Below are 15071 nucleotides of genomic sequence, written 5' to 3'. Positions count from 1 at the left end.
GAGGGGGCAGTTCACCCCCGTTCAAAGAAGCTCTCATTCTCCAATCCTTGGGTGCTGATAACCTTTTGGCTGCTGAGAAGTCACACACTCCCTCCCCATTTTCGAGCGTCTGATTCAACAGGATGCCACACAAACCAGTTTCACCGCCTTGCCTAACTTCCTTAAAGGTACAGTGCATTTATCACTCTGAAGTTTGCCTGGAAAGGTAAACCTGCAGTCTTATACACGCTTATGGGAGAGCAAGTCCACCTAAAATATGACGCGGCAGCTAAAAAAGCCAATGCAATTCTGGGCTGCATCAATAGGAGTATAGCATCTAGATCAAGGGAAGTAATAGTGCCACTGTATTCTGCTCTGGTCAGACCTCACCTGGAGTACTGTGTCCAGTTCTGGGCACCACAGTTCAAGAAACTGGAACAAACTGGAACGTGTCCAGAGGAGGGCAACCAAAATGGTCAAAGGCCTGGAAACGATGCCTTATGAGGAACGGCTAAGGGAGCTGGGCATGTTTAGCCTGGAGAAGAGGAGGTTAAGGGGTGATATGATAGCCATGTTCAAATGTATAAAAGGATGTCATATAGAGGAGGGAGAAAGGTTGTTTTCTGCTGCTCCAGAGAAGTGGACACGGAGCAATGGATCCAAACTACAAGAAAGAAGATTCCACCTAAACATTAGGAAGAACTTCCTGACAGTAAGAGCTGTTCGACAGTGGAATTTGCTGCCAAGGAGTGTGGTGGAGTCTCCTACTTTGGAGGTCTTTAAGCAGAGGCTTGACAACCATATGTCAGGAGTGCTCTGATGGTGTTTCCTGCTTGGCAGGGGGTTGGACTCGATGGCCCTTGTGGTCTATTCCAACTCTATCAACATTCATATTGTATCCCGCTGCTCTCCATTGGCATTTATTTCAACCATTTCTCACATGGAAAAAGGTAAAGGAATAGTGTTTGGCACATCAGTGAACTGGAGACGAAACCTGTGGCTGGTGACCATTAACCATAGACAGTCAAGCCAGCTCCTACCTGCATATCTTCCTGGGAAAGAATACAGGAAGCTGCCTTATACCAAGTCAGATGCTTTTCCAAAGTCAGATTTCAAGTCTAGGGTTTGCATGTTCTCAGGTAATTTCTCTATGCCTTTACTGCTAAGCAGTAGCACTCCAGTTTGCTAATCCTAACCAGGCAGGACTGGCTCTGCCATTAGACAAGGTGAGGCAACTGTTCCAGGCAGCAGATGTGGAGGGGACAGCAGCAGCAGCTCCTGTTCTTTGGTTATGTTAGAAGAGATAGCCAAGTATAAAACCAGGTGATAAGATATAGCCCTCGAAGGCTTCCCATCACTGAGCTCAATGCAAACAAAATCCAGAAGTATTCATTGTGTTTGCAAATACTACAGAGCTGAAATTGCAGTGGTGATTTTACATTATGGCATGTTCATCTTAACATCAGGGTAATCTGAGGATTTTAATCACTTGGATGCAAACTCTTGAAATCTGAAAGTTATGTTACAAAAATAGGTAAAGGTACCCCTGACCAGTCCAGTCGCGGATGATTCCAGTCGCGGATGATTCTGGGGTTGCGGCACTCTTCTCGCTTTACTGGTTTGTCCGCAGACAGCTTCCGGGTCATGTGGCCAGCATGACTAAGCCGTTTCTGGTGAACCAGAGCAGTGCACGGAAACACTATTTACCTTCCCATCGGAGCGGTACCTATTTATCTACTTGCACTTCATGTGCTTTTGAACTGCTAGGTGGGCAGGAGCAGGGACAGAACAACGGGCGCTCACCCCCGTCATGGGGATTCTAACTGCCAGCCTTCTGATCGGCAAGCCCTATGCTCTGTGGTTTAGACCACAGTGCCACCCGCGCCCCTTGGTTACAAAAATATGTTGCGGCAATAATTTCAGAGCTGGCAATGCCTACAGAGTAGTATTTTAAAATAAGGAAAGCAAGAAACCTCCACATGATCAAATAATGATCTTCAAACTATTCAATGCTGGTGTGAAGATGAGCTCTAATCACCGCTAGAGGGAGATAAATCAGCAGACAAAGAATGCCAGAGATCTACTCATCACTGAAGACATCACTGCATGCATAGCTACGTATCTATGCTGTTACATCATGGAATAATTCTTCAGTAATTTCTGTGTCAAAGTTGAGTTGCTGGATTGCTTTCAAGAGGATTAGCAAATTCATGAAGGGTCAGGCTATCAATGGCTAGTAGCCACAACAACTGTTTTCTACCTCCACTGTCAGAAGAGGCACACACCCCTAAATACCACAAGTGCTGGGACTCACAAGTGGGGAGTGTTGCTGTTGCGCTCAGCTCCTGCTTGTGAGTTTCCTATCAGCATCTGGTTGGATTCAGGATTAGATGGGTCATTGACCTGATCCAGCAGAGCTCTTCTTATGTTCTTAATTGTTTTCTGCAGGTTATTGCCACTAAAAGCATCAGAGCAGAACCAGTGAAAAGAAAAGTTGGTGACCACATTGCTACATTTTATTTTATTTTTTTGCACTAAGGCTGTGTACACGGTATGCCTTCAAAACACATTCAAAGCACATTCTTTCCCTCAAAGAATTATGGGCACATTCCCCCTTAATATGTACATTTTTGTTAACATTGCTTGGAGAACTGCATCATACAATAAGTGTGAATTTCAAAGGATGGCTGTGTTTTGGTTCTCATGTTGTTTTGGGAAGTGTACAATTTAAATGCAAACTGAATCAATATCCCTTGGAAACAGAATGATCCTTTTTGAATTATTATAATTTTTTGAATGCAGGTCAAGGCAGAGAATTGTGAACTGGCTGAAGGTGAAGTACCTTTCTCAGAGAATTTTGTATGCTCTATTGGATTCAAAGTGTCTTCTGAGACTCTCTTCAAACTTCTCTTGCAAGGGCTCCAACATCAAACTGCATGAGCAGCATTGCTGTTCATCACACCACCTTGCAGTTCCACGCAGGGGAAATGCAATCCCACAGCTAACACCAGTGTGAAACACAAAAACCAAGTTCTGCAAACAGCGAGAAGTTTCAGGGGGGAGCTGGTTTCCTTTGCCAGGAGGTCGCTGCAATCTTAGCATCAGCGTTCTGCAATATTTGTGTTTATTTACAAATATACAGGTGGAGCACAGCTGAAGATGAAGCTTGCACATTCCAAGAGACAGTCAACAATCCATAGGAGAAGCTTACCTTATACTGACTCAGATCAGTGGTCCATGTAGTTCCGTACTGCCTACACTGGCAGGCATGGACTCTCCAGGGTTTGAGGCACAGAGTATTTTCCAGCCCTACCTGGTGATACTAGGATTGAACCTGGGACCACTGAGCTACAGCCTTTTCCTGGTGCTCCTTCCTAGCTTCTTTAGGGAACTGCTAGCATCCCCACAGTTCTGAGCCTAAACCTCAGTTCTGTGTCCTTCTCCAATCTGTAGCCTATTGTTCTTTGTTTTCACACCAATTTGTTCTCTTCCTCCTGACTGGCATGGATGGGTATCCGGATGAGTAATCTCTTCTGACAACCGTCTTGCCTTATTAGAGTCCCAAGAAGACAAAGCTCCAGAATCGGCTATCAGCATTCATTTGTCAACTTTCAGGAAGCTGCCCACATATTTGCCTTGGGGCAGCCTACACCGATAGTCCTGTCTGGAGAAATCTGATAGAAACGGCACACACATACACTGTATTTTTCTGGTTTTGACATTTTGCAAACAGCCCTGGAATTTTTCACAAAGCGCAGGAAACCAGGGGAAGGGCACCTATGACCTACCAGGTGTTGTTAGACCACAACTCCCACAATCTCTGGCTGAGGCTGATAGGAACTGGAGTCGAGCAGCATAAGACAGTGATGGCTAGTGCCTATTAGGGCTGGCAGGGTAGAAGGCAAGGAGACAAACATTAGGTGGAGCCAGAGCCAGTGAGAGGCAGAGCCAGCTACTTCTAGTTTTTCCCTTATCCTCTTCTTTGCTGAGTTCTACAAGGACAACACTGCATCTAAGGCAAGCAATGGGCACCTTCTAGTCTGGTTTTAAGAAGACATAACAGGTGGGTGCTGGCTAAGGGCTGACAGGTCAGTGGGGAAGTGCCCCATTTGCCCTGATAGACTAGCGTCCAATCAGTCAAATTTGATGTGGGGCTGGCAGATCTGCAGCCTGTTTTAGGGATCACTTTCAGTGCCTTCTGCTTGTACATTGATGCAGGAAACAAATATTGCCAAGAGACCAGAGGTTGCCTCAGAGCTCTCGTTCAAAGACAGTTAAACACTATCGCTGCTACTCTGGGCTGCTCACTGCCCAGAGAAGTGGGGGTAAATATAACAGAAGGCAGATGTTGCCTCCATGCTTCCAAGATCATTCCACAGTAATTATCTTTTGCCCCACCTTATTTGGGGAAGAAGAGCAGGGGCCAGCAGATTAACAGGAAGCAGAGCATCAAGATAATCACCAGTGATTTATTTCAGGCAACTGTATGGCTCAAAGTAATCTGCAGCTGGTCCATTGATTGGAGCTGGTGGGTTTCCTCTCTGTGTGTAGACTGGAGTTGTTTCAAAATATTACACAGTGTAGGGCCTAGGCATAACTGGCTAAATATTTGATACTGATGAACTGTCACTCCAAAACTCACGCCACTTGCAATGAACAGGTTCCACAATTGAACCACCTTATAAAATTCTGCATTTTTTTTGAAATGGGGGCTTAGTTATGGACAGGACAGAAACATTCATCACTTGTTGTCTATGCCCCGGCAGCCTCTAGGTTACATTACTGTCACATGTTATATGTAGGGCTGCCTTTATAGATGGTTCAGAAACTTCAGCTGGTGCAGAATTTGGTAGTCAGGTTACTCACTGGGGCAAGGCATTATGAGCATATTGCACGGATCTTGACCTGACTGCACTGGCTTCCAATTAGTTTCCAGACAGACTCTGGTAATATGATTATGACACCCCTTCCCATATTTCTTACTTTCACAACAATTTCTTTTGGTACAGTTGCTTTTTTATGGATCTTCTCAGCAGGTACCTGTATAAGTGTAGGTGGTGGTGGTTGTTGTTGTTTTGCGCTCCTTGGCACGATGTCCTGTGCAGGGGAACTGCCCATACCCACCCTAAACCCAGCGCTGTTCAAAGTGCTGGTTTTGACCTACAGTATAAAGCCTTAAACAGCTCAGGACCGCAATACCTGAAGGAACATCTTCCCATAGGCATTTGGTTGGTCACTGTGAGAACAAGATGCTAGACTAGACGAGCCTTTGGCCTGATTCTGCAAGGCTCTTTTTATGCTTTTATATTCAGTTTTTTAGAAGTTGGAATGAAAAAAATACATTTCAGAGGACGATGGATGCATCTTTAGGTCACCTCCCCATCTTTACACTCACTGACCTTTCCCACAATGCATCTGCTTTAGGTGGCAACCTTGTGAAAGCACTCTTTGTTGGTAAGGCCTACAGGTACAAAAGCCTGTGTTGTAAGTTATAGCCGCGTTTTGGAAAGACTTAAAAGATGCAAACTTTGAATACTTGGCATAAGGCGTATTGCCATTATGGAATACAGTGGTACCTTGAGTTACAGACGCTTCAGGTTACAGACGCTTCAGGTTTCAGACTCCGCTAACCCATAAATAGTACCTCGGGTTCAGAACTTTGCTTCAGGATGAAAACAGAAATTGCGTGGCAGCAGCGGGAGCCCCATTAGCTAAAGTGGTGTCTCAGGTTAAGAACAGTTTCAGGTTAAGAACGGACCTCCGGAACAAATTAAGTTCTTAACCCAAGGTACCACTGTAGTATTGTAGCCGCACCAGCTGAGACTGGCAAGAGGAACGAAGCACAGACATCTTTCCTGGAGAATTGCAGAGCTTTATTTTGTCTGGAAAACCAAAGACCAGTCCCAAAGGTTTCTACTAACTTGTAGATCCCATAAGAGCATGTTTTACAGTTGCATACTGTTATAAATCCTGGTGTATGTATGGGAATGCTGACTTCCATAATGTACTTTAGGGGGTTCTCCAGGGAAAACTCCATTGGGTTTGTTGGGTTATCTTTGTTTCTCAGACATATATGCACATGATTTTGAAAATAATAAAATTAGAAGAGGAAAGGCCAGCTTTTAAATTTTTTCTGCATCGGGGTGGAACTTGGTTCTCCTTGGATGGTGCGAGCAGCACAAAGCCCTCACAAGTTTTCTTTCCGCAACCAAAGCCGACTCCTCTTCACACGTGGATAGCGTGCGGTCGGCAGAGCAGCAGGCACTGATCTCTTGTGACAGCTGCTCCTGAGGCTGGCTGCAGAAGGGATCGTCATCAGGCAGCGATGGGAGGAGGGCAATATTTAAGCGCTCCCATAACACACTTGCCCGACTGTACTGCTGGAACGCGACACACAAGGAACGGGATCCAGAAGCTGGTGAGTGGTGGGATGAATGCTTATGAATATCGCCCTTGCGTCTGAGTCAAAAATGAACAAGGTGGGAGCAGGGCAGGCTGAAGAATGGGGAAGATGGTTGGGAGCAATGGGGGAATGTAGGACAATGTTCCACCGTGCACCGCTGTGACCCAGGGAGTTGCCCTGCAGTAGGCGACTGATGTGGCTGAAATGTGAATTGTATTTACTTAACTCTAAAACAGTCTGTGCAGTTAGCCCTTAGCAATGGTGGGCACTCCACAAAGATAATTCATTGATTGCCAACTGGGCTACCTGTAGACAAGATCTATAGACAGTTCCACTACAAAATTTCAGTCGGTGTTTGCTGCAACCTCCTCCTCTTCTTCCTCCTTCTGTTCTTGGTCACCATGTTCTAACGAGCTCTTTCCCCTTCCTCCCACAGCCTGAATCAACTTAAAATCAACGTACAAAGCTACGAGGGAGGAATCAGAGGGGGGAAAGGTGACAGCAACCTATCCTCTCTCTCACTTGCTCTGGGCTATGATCTTCCGTCTAAAGTGTTTAACCCCAGGGTACTTCCGCCTCCTACAAGTAAGCTCAATACTTCTTACCTTGTGGAGTGTTAGAATATTTTAAAGTCTGTGATCTTGAGCAGAATCAGTTCCAAAGTAGCGTATTCAGTAGTGTGGTTAGATAATTTTAGACTCTGAATGAATTGTTACCCTGCCCTTTTGACACCTGTGATGTATATTTGCAGGACCCACCCTATTTTTTGTGATTGTATTTTGTGATTTTAAGTTTCAATTATTTTATTAATGTTGTGTTTTAAATTGATGTAACCTTCCCAGGGTCCTTAGGGTGAAGGGTGGGCTAATCATCATCATCATCATCATCATCATCATCATCATCATCATATGGGGGAACTCTTTAGATCTCAGATGGAGAACCTGTGGCCTTGCAGCTGTTGCTGTATTACAGCTCCCATCATCTCTGACCATTGGCCATGTTGGTTGGAGTTGATGGGATCCGGAGTTCAACAACATTTAGGAGGGCATAGATGGCTAGCAGCCATGGTTTGTCAGTTAATGCTAACCCTGCCCCACACCTGTTTGCACCCTTGGGTCATCTTTTCACCAAGTGCCAGACTCTATCAAGCCAAGTTCTTGTCGATAAGTGGTTTCACCACTTTCCAGTTCCTAGCAATTTCAAGGTGTGCCGCAACTAAACCTTTGGAGAGCCTTGAGTTTTTCAGTTGATGCATTCACTGAGAACTTGCCATGATCCATCCACTGAGTAGCCAAGGAACACTTAACACCAAAGCTCAGTGGGGCTTACTTTCACGTAAAGATGCAGTTAGAAGAGTTGCAGCTCTCCGAGCTAGGTCTTATCTCTGTCTTAACCAGAAATTCATTGATTGTGATGGAACTTGTTTCACAGCAACAGATACGTATCAACAGTGAGGATCATTTTAGTTTTGCAGCTGACAAAAAGTGACCATAGGCTGCTGCCACTTTGAGCTGGGGAACACCTTGCTTAACCCTATCACCTCTGGCTGTTCTGTTTTATTGTACAAAACCCGCTATCTCCCAGCTACTTTTCCTTGGGGAACAAAAGAGGTAAGAGCCATAGCTCAGCCACAGAACATTTGTTTTTCAAGCAGAAGGTCCCAGGCTTGATCCCTGGTGTGTCCAGGCAGGACTGGGAAAGATTGTTGTTTGAAATCCACTACAGACAAGGCACAGCTAGGTGGACCAACTCTGACTCTGTTTAGGGGAGGGGGCACTAGCTCAGCAGTTGAGTGCATGACTTGCCTGCTGAAGGTCCCAGGTTTGACCCCCAGGTAGGCCTGGGAAAGACCCTGTCTGAAATCCTGGAGAGATGCTGCCAGTTAGTGTGGACAATACTGATCTAGATGGACCAGTGATTTGAAACAGTGTAAGGTGGCTTCCTACATGGGGTGGGTGAATGGGGAAGCAGCATTATTCTCCACCCCCATTAAGAAATTGGCCTTCCTTAGCCTAAATCCCACTTGTACATCTTCTGACATCCAGCTTCCATAGATTTTTTTAAAAGCCTGAATATTAACTTTGCACTCTTATTAAGTTAATATGAATATTAACTTAACACCTGCACACCTGCCTTCAAACCAGGTTGTCAGTTTAACACTCCAAGCTCACGTGAACAAGAGCTGGCTAGCAACATGCATCTCTTAGATCACACTGCCTGCCGAACAGAGCTGTGTGTTTCTGGGCAGGGGAGGAGAGGGGAGGATGCTGTGTGTGGTGGAGCCACGTGAGGAGATGCTGGCTGGTTCATGCAAAGCCCTGCAGTGCTGGAGACTGCACTTAGTTTAACCATACTCTAGGGTACCCAAATGGGATTTTCAGCATCATCAAAAAAGAATAGATCCACTGGCTAATCCTACACTTGGTACCTGTCCCTAGTACACGACAGACATTTGGGGAACTGCTGGGAATACCTTTTTAAAATGTTATTAGTACAAACACACACACAAAAACCTCACACTACCACCACCTCTCTGCCAAACATGCCAGGCAGCTTTCATATTTCATCTCTGCCTCCCTCTGTCAGGTTTCTAGAAATTAAGGTTGCAAACCTGTACCCACTCCCCTAGGAATAAGCCACACTGGGACTTGCTTTCGGATAGACCTATAAAGGATCATGCTGTAAATTTCTGGTTCTTGGCTGTAGTGCACAGGCGCATGAGCTCACAATGTGTGTGCACTCTCCTCCACCACCTACCTGGCTGGAAAGCATGGCTGATTTGCATGACCTGCAGGCAAGGTCCACTGCAAAATTAAACAGGCAACCCTATTTCTCCCCCGAGTGTCATATACGGAAACAGCTCTAATCACTTAATTAACACAGAATTGCTCCAGCAGCCTGTGTAATATCAGCTACTTCAAAGTTAATGATGTACAACTAACCAAGATGACAATCCCTGAGGCAAACTCTTCAGCAAAGTTCCCCGTTTGCTAGGATGTCGAGAGAGGGTGTGTCTTAAGTCTAAACCGGTGCTGCACAATGCAGAAGGTATGGTCTAGTTTGCCAAAACACAGTGTAAAAGTAAACAAAGAAAGAATCGTTCTTGGAAAGGGATTTAGCAATTGTTAGCTACTGGAACAGTTTCTCCCATCAGATGTCAAGGAAATAAACAACTACTGTACCTGACTTTTAGAAAACATCTGAAGGCAGCCCTGTTTAGGGAAGTTTTTAATGTTTGATGTTTTATTGTGTTTTCAATATTCTGTTGGGAGCCGCCCAGAGTGGCTGGGGAGGCCTGGCCAGATGGGTGGGGTATCAATAACAAATTATTATCATCAATCAATTAAAAAAGGTAGAGGGTTAAAACAAAAACAAAAAAACAGAAAAACCTCTCTCCCGCTGCCTAAAAGTGCAATTTGCAATACAGCATTGTATTTTGGTGTTGGGGTATAATTCGTAGTATGAATTTGACCGATTTGCACTACACAAATGCCGGGTTTGCTTTTGACATTCTAAGGCAGCGATGGGGAACCCATGGCTCTCAAAATGGTGACTACATTTCCCATCATCCCTGATCACTGGTCATGCTGAAGGAAGTTGGGAGTCCTGCAGCATTGGAAGAGCCCTGCTAGATGAGACCAAAGGTTCGCCTAGTTCAGTATCCTGTTCTTACGGTGGCCGACCAGATGGCAACAGGAAGCCTGCAAGCAGACCTGAGGGCACCGCTTTTGATGCCCAACAACCCTGGAGAGCCACTGCCAGTCAGGATGGGTCAAGTGGCTCTGACTCTGTACTGTATAAGGAGGTTCTCCAACCCAGTTCTAAAGGTTTACACCTCAACTTTTCCATCCCTACAGATGCAACTGGCCAGTGGACTGGAGTCGGAACCTCAAGACCGGCTGCTGAATCACCTGGCTTTACTGCTGGCCATGATGGGATTAAGCCTCTCCTATTACAGCGCCCGGCAAATGAGTGAAGAGACCAAACCAAATCCGGAACCTTGACGCTTGGGCCAGAGGATTCCAGGAACGCACAGAAAAGAAACAAGGTTGGAGAGACCCTGGCACGCACTCTGCGGCACAAGCAGCATCCTTTAGGTATCCTGTGCATGCGCCGGCTGGGTGGCTCACATTAGAAAACTCAGCGCCAACTTTCCTTGTTCTTTCACAGACAGTGTGTCGCTAGTGCCCTTTCCGGCCATGCTAGTTCCATTCTCTCCTCCTGGATCCTCCTGGTCAACTCAGCTATTGCCCAACTTGCTTCATTCTAGTTTCAGGGGGCCACTACCAGGGTTGCATTCCTCTGCCCCAATTCACCCCTGGATCTGATCCTCATTCAAAGCCCAGAAATGGATTTAAACCAGGATGGCCACGCAGGAAGGAAGCTGAAGAGCTAACCTCATTGGTTGGGTCCAATATTGCCTTAGCTTGTCACAGGAAGCTTTCTGCCTGGGCATGTTAAGGTTGCCCTCCAGGGGATGCAGCAGGGAATTATTATTATTATTTGACACTGTAATAGAGTTGGGTATTTTCTTCACAGGGGATTAACAGCCACACATGGTGGCAGTTGAGCTGGTGTCACCTGCCCACCCGTCAGCAGGGTTGATCCTGTAGTCCAGAACCTCCCTGCTAAACACAAAGGCCACCCCACTTGTTTTATGAACCACCTGAAAGACGACATACATTAAGTGATATAGCCCAACGGAGAAAAGGGGAAATTGCCAGTATCAACAACTCAGCTGCTCACTTTGTGAAGTCAGAAGCCACCCTGTCATGGCAGAGCATGCAGGTCCTCCTCTTAGCATCATCCTAAGCTGCTAGAGTGACATGCACACTCCTGCCAGTTGCTGCCTTAAAGCAGTTATGGCGAAGCTTTTGGACCTCTAAATGCTGCTGAAGTACAACTCCACCAGCCCCAGCAAGCATGGCCAATGGCTGTTGTTCAGCAACACCTGGAGGACCAGATGTTCCCTGCATCTGCCTTACAGCACTGATCTTCAGTGCAGTGTTAGGACCCTCACATGGGTACCAGCCTGACCTAAAGGGGCTGGAGCAGTGGTTAAGACAAGGATGGGGAACTATCAGCTCAGAGGCCAAATGTCTGGCCCTCCGAACTCTCCCCAGGCTACACCCCTCCCTGGCCCTGCTTTACACCCCGGATTGTGTCCTAGAAATCTGATGAAGCCTCTCACTTGTCCAGATGGAAGATGTAGAGGGGTGTGTGCAGATACTGTACAAAAGTTAAAATTTGCATTTGTTGCTCTGCCCACTTCTGCCTCCAGCCCCACCCACCACCAGCATCTGGCCCTCAGGAGCTTGCCCAGGAGAGAATGTGGCCCATGGGTCAAAAAAGATCCCTCACACTTGTTTTGAGAGAATAGGAAAGAGGGAGAAAGACGACATAGATCTACAGTAAGAAATTAAATATGGATCCTTTGTTACAGATGGAGGTTGAAAGGTGGGTCTTTTATAGACTAAGATCGAAGTCTTACACAATTCCCAAAGAAAAGGGGTTTATTCCTGGAGGGCCAGGCCCACCCCCTCACAGTATGCAGAGGGGCAGGGAGAAAAAGTCGGATGAGCATAATGCACTGCATTAAAAGGCAAGCGAATGTATTACAGACGGTTGAACGAGCGCATTCGCTGTCTGCTCCCTCCCACTTGACTTGGCCAAAGCAGTGCATCATGGGAAAACCAAAAGGAACTGCAGACTGCCTGTTACGTAACGGAATATGTGGCCAGACAGCCGTGACCTACATCATGCCTTCCCATGAGCAATTAAGGAGAGGGGGATTTTTAAAGGCGCTCAGCCTTCCGTTTTAAAAAGTGCACCCATGATTTGGGGTTGGCGAGGAGTTTCAAAGGGTGCAAAGGCGAGGCAGGTGAATCTTTCACCTCTTACAGGAAAATAATTGTTGCCTTCTTCAGGGAGTTTCAGACCAATTTATCCACAGAACACGAGAATCTGCTGTTTACCAGATCAGAGTGGTTTTTGCATTTTGCCCAGTATTGTCTACTTTGGCAGGCAGAGGCCCTCCAGAATCTCAGGCAGAGGCCTTTCTCATCACCTGCTATCCACTGCTCCTTAAGCTAAAGATACCAGGGCTTGACCCCTGCATACAAAGCAGGTGCTCTGCCACTCAGCTAGGGCCCCCGTTAAATCTTCAACACCAAAATCTGCCCTTGTTCCTCTCTGGATTAGGCTCTTGCTAAGGCAGCTAGATCTCAAACACCACACTAGCCGATTCATCTGTCTCATACCAACAATGCTAGGAATAAACGTGTTGCACTGTGTACAATAAATCTCTGTTTTAAAGAATGTTGCCTGTGTCATTTTTGCACCCTGGGAGCAGCTGTTTGCTACATGACCAAAGCCAGTCTTTCCTTAAGCAAGGGTGGGGAAACCCCAGGGGTCAAATGTGAACCTTCAGACCTCTCTATGTGCTCCTTGGGACCCTGTGCAGGCAACGCCCCTCCCAAGTCACACCCCTCACCCGTTAAAAACAAACAACACAGATTATCATAGTTTAGAGACTTGCAAGAGATTCCATGATCAGAGCCATAAACAAAGGCTAGAATAGTTCTTGACTCTGTGTCCCCCCTAAATAGCTAAGGGAGAGGCAGTAGTGGCGATTAAAAACATCCCTCCCTCTTCTTCCAAAAGCCTTTTTGTATAGAGGCTTAATCTCTGCTGATCCACAGCAAATGATGTGCTTGTTTCAGCAGATGTCAACAGCTAAACGCGTTGCAGCAATATGCACGAACGGCTGTGGCAAAGGATTTATTTCTGCTCCTAGGATGCCAACCATTTATAGCAGGGGTGGGAAACCTTTGGCTCGCCAGGTGTTGTTGGGCCCCAGTTCCCATCAGCCCTAAGGCCAAGGGTCGGGGATGATGCAAACAGAAATGTCCAAAAATGTTTGGAGGGCTGCAGGATCCTCTCCCATTATTTCCAGGGTCTAAAAGGGCTAGCAATATCTTGATTCAACAGGCACGAAAAGGCACACGGCGTGTACAAGATGTTAGGGCCTAACTCACTCAATCACAGCAGTTTTACGTTTAATGATACTTCCATATGGCCTAGAAAGTCGGCATGTAGCATACACCACAGTGTAACCCAAAATGATTCAATTACTTCCATACAGCCCAGAAATCTGAACCTGGTACACAGTTCCATGCTTACCTAAATGAGATGTACATTTGCAGTATCTCATTCAACCACCTAAATACCGAAAAAGGTTTTTAAAAAACCCCACAAACACATCCAGACCTTGCAATGTAATATTCCTTGTTGTGAGCAAGCAGACCATTTGTAAACAATTATCAACTGATAATGTTACACAACTACCTATTTAAATGTTTGCAGGACCCACACTTCGGAACTCTCCGTCTGTTGACGTCAGGCAGCTGCCTTCACTGTTCTCTTTGCAGAGCCTGCTAAAAACATGTTTGTTTAGGCAAGCCTACCCAGACATGTAGAATGCTGACAGGTGTTTTAATCTGTTTTTAGATTATCAGTGATTTTTACTATGGTTTAAATGTTTCCACTTGTGGTTTTTAAAGAGTTTTTATTGATCATTTTATTGTTTTTTTTCTTTTTTGTAAACCACTTTGAGGGTTCCCCCCCCTTACAATCCAGTGGTATATTCCCCCCCCCCCACTAACTAACCAACCAACCATCCTGTGGGAGCAAGTCCAAAGCTTTACTATGTGCTATGTGAATTGCTCCCTTTCATCGAAACAAGCAAAGGTTGTTGGTGTGGGCATCCGTCTGTCTCGAGAGACAACAGAGGACGCCTGCGGGCGTCAAGTCAAACTTATGCATTAGTGAAGGGAAGCTTTGCTTCTGCACATGACTGTGGCATGATGGGAAGTTTTGCTTCTAAGCTTTTCTTCTGCACATGCTGCACAAACCGTTCTAATACTAAGACATTCCCTCACCATCCCAGATTGTTCAGTTCATATTGAGTTCATGAAAACATTATACTCTGACCTGTTCTTAATGCATAGTTGACCACATCTATCGGAATGTAATTGTTTAAGTCTTGCTATATCAATCACTAGTTATAATTTAATTTGGAGGTTTTCATGCCTGTCTAGTTCTGTGCTCCCTTTCCCAGCCTTTAATCTATTGGTGATTAATGCCTATATGTAACCTTTGCTTTGTACTTGTGTTAACCAATCAGCAATAAGCACATACGTGGCAATGCTGTAATATTCAATAAAAGGGACTCCCCGAGACTTGCTCGGGGGATGCTTCCCAGATGACACTTGCTACTCGTCTGTTGCTCATTTTAACCCAACACATTAGCATCACTGAAGTGACCTCCCTGGGATGCAAGCCTGGGCTGTGTGTATGGAGGTCTTGGGACAAGACCCCCCTCTCTGCCACACTGATGTGGTCCAAATGAAAGCAGAGTAATACATTTGGGCACCAGCTTGGCTGCAGGACTTGCTGGAAGGAGGCGTACAAGGCGCCATCCAACCTTCTTAGGGACTCCACTCCAGATTTGTGTAGGGTTGACTCTTTAGCCTTTTCTTCTCCCAAAGATTTCCCGCAAGGCAGCGGAGGTTTAGGATCAGAGTTTTCCTTCTCCTGGATGAGCTACCTTCCCAGGTGGACAAGCCTCTTCCACCTGTTCTCCCGCACAAGAATACCTCATCCCATTCTAAATATCTGGCTGCACTCA

At 45.9% G+C, this 15071-nt stretch overlaps 2 long non-coding RNA genes across 3 annotated transcripts; one reads left to right on the top strand and one right to left on the bottom strand.

The window, feature by feature from the left end:
• The first annotated feature begins 31 nt into the window (after positions 1 to 31).
• On the top strand, positions 32 to 14651 carry LOC310710839. Of its 2 annotated transcripts, none has more exons than XR_014528257.1 (3): positions 32 to 167; positions 6819 to 6967; positions 10240 to 14651. It is a non-coding gene; the product is annotated as an uncharacterized lncRNA (long non-coding RNA). The 2 variants fall into 2 exon arrangements; XR_014528258.1 differs by lacking the exon at positions 32 to 167 and adding an exon at positions 5764 to 6397.
• On the bottom strand, positions 13424 to 15009 carry LOC310710850. The gene is made up of 2 exons (XR_014528273.1): positions 14681 to 15009; positions 13424 to 14197 (listed from the first exon to the last, which is right to left on the bottom strand). It is a non-coding gene; the product is annotated as an uncharacterized lncRNA (long non-coding RNA).
• Positions 15010 to 15071: the final 62 nt, after the last annotated feature.

The sequence above is a fragment of the Podarcis liolepis genome (assembly GCF_965112155.1).
Source record: "Podarcis liolepis genome assembly, chromosome: 7".
Classification (NCBI taxonomy): domain Eukaryota; kingdom Metazoa; phylum Chordata; class Lepidosauria; order Squamata; family Lacertidae; genus Podarcis; species Podarcis liolepis.
This window is presented reverse-complemented; position numbering and strand designations above follow the sequence as displayed.